The sequence below is a fragment of the Citrus clementina genome, unplaced genomic scaffold (assembly GCF_000493195.1).
Source record: "Citrus clementina cultivar Clemenules unplaced genomic scaffold, Citrus_clementina_v1.0 scaffold_4, whole genome shotgun sequence".
In the NCBI taxonomy this organism is placed as follows: Eukaryota; Viridiplantae; Streptophyta; class Magnoliopsida; order Sapindales; family Rutaceae; genus Citrus; species Citrus x clementina.
Genome location: NW_006262274.1, coordinates 5,109,917 through 5,112,353, shown reverse-complemented (window position 1 = coordinate 5,112,353; position 2,437 = coordinate 5,109,917).

The following is a 2,437-nucleotide window of genomic DNA, read 5'->3' as shown; positions in this document are numbered from 1 at the left end:
TCGAATGAAAATAATGCTCGAGTAATGAATATTCCTAAGTTATTTGAGTCACTTATTCCAAATGAACTAAGGGAAATCGCTAATTTTCCCCCACTTAAATTAATATGTACTATTTATCCTCTCATAGTTTTCATAATAGTCGATAACCCCTTCCTTCAGTAGCATAATCTTACAGTATTATCTTTTTTTAATATAGTTTATTCTTATTAATTATAAATTAAATAAATCCTATTAATAAAAATTAAAATAAAAAAAATTAAGTACTAAAAATAAGAAATATAATATTTTGGAGTATATAAAAAATTAAAATAGAATATTCTTCCTAAATTTTTTGTTTTTTTAAACTTTTTTCTTATGATAAATAAATATTTTATATTTTCAAGATAAATTATCACTCAAACGACCCATTTACCCCTCTTTTCCTTTAAATTTTTGGTGGTAGGGAGGTTTTAGCTATTATGAAAATTATATGGGTAAGTGGTATATATTAATTTCAATAAGGGAAAAATTAACAATATTCTATGAACTAATACTCCCGGAAGAGAAATATGTCCCATAAGAGATACAGATCCCTAGAGTGGTAGAAGTTCTTGAAGAGACAAAAGTCTCTAGAGTGATGGAAGCCCTCGAGGAGATATTAGCTCCCGAAGAGGCACAAATTTTGAAAAATATGGAAAAGTCCACAAACTATACTAATGCAAAAAGAAATGTGGGATTGTATTGAAATTATCACTGATGGTGTATTTCTCTTCACAGCGGCTGCTGAAATTACAAAATAATTGTGAGTCTAAAGTTGTTGATCAATGTCGACAAAGGAATGATTGGCTTCAATGGAAAGAAGCAATTCAAGTAAAATTGACTATCTAGCCAAATATTAAGTATTTGGACCTACGGTCTAGACACTTGAAGTTGTCAAAGTTGTTGAATACAGATGGGTATTTGCAAGAAAACAAAATGAAAAAGCATAACTAATCACGCAAGGTTTCTCATAAAGACCTAGTATTGATTTTGAGGATGCATATTCTCTAGTGACGATACCATTACGTTTCGATCATTAATTAATTTGTCAATCTTAGAAAGACTTGATATAAATCTCATGGATGTAGTGACAACATATTATAGTGGTCACTTGATACTGATATGTATACAAAAATCCATGAAGGATATAAAAATGCCAGAAGCATAAACTACAACAATCCCTTTATTGATTCAAACAATATGGGTGCATAGAGTACAATCGTTTGAGTGAATATTTAATAAAAGAATTCTATTTGCTATGCGTATTCATAAGAAAATTTGAATATCGATTTGTTATTGCAACAATATCTATTGATGACATAAATTTAATTAGAACTCCTGATGAACTTCTAAAAATTTATGAATATTTTAAAAATGGAAATCGAAAATCAAATTTAGGGAATAAATATTATGTTGGCTTATGGATTGAGCATATAAATTGATAACATATTTCTCCATCAGTCTACCTATGTTTAGAAAAATATGAAAGTGTTTTAACATGGATAATGCTCATCTATTAAGTATTCCTATGGTGGCCCAATCCTTTGATTCTAAAAAGGGTCCATTCTGCTCTAGAGAAGATGACTAAGAGATACTTAATTCAGAAGTACCATATTTAAATGCTATAGGTGCACTACCATATTTAGCTCAAAACACCAGGCCAAACATTGCATTTTCAGTTAACTTAATGGCAAGATTTAACTCTGCACCAACTCAACGACACTGGAATAACATTACATATGTTTTTTGTTATCTTCATAAAATATGGACGTGGGTTTACTTTATTAAAACTAGCCAACACAGAAATTGGGTCTTGTTGGTTATCAGGTTATCTTTTTTATTCTGATAAGACTCGTTCACAGACAAGATATATTTTTACATATAATGATACAACAATTTCATGGTAATCTTCAATGCAAACTTTCGTTCCTACCTCTTCTAACCATTGAGAGATTCTTGCACTAAATTAAGCAAGTAGGGAATGTATATTGTTATGGTCTCTAATCCATTATATTCAGAGCACATGCAATTTAGCTTCTATTATAGGCATTCCAACAACAATATTTGAAGACAATGTAGCTTATTTTGCCCAAGTTAGAAGAGGATACATAAAGGGAGACAAAACCAAACACATCTCACTAATGTTCTTCTACATTAAAGAGCTCCAATAGAATAAAAAAATTAATGTCAAACAAATACACTCCACCAATAATTTTACTGCCTTTTTTACCAAACCTTTTCTTATTTCAACATTTGAGAAGTTAACCTATAGTATTAGCATGCTTCAGCTCAGTTGATTATCAAATTGATATTTGATGTTGTTTTGAATGTTTTTTATACAGTGGAAATATTTTTCTACCACCATTTATGTAAACTCACCCACTTCTAAAAAATATTTAAAACAAGTTCACTATATTTT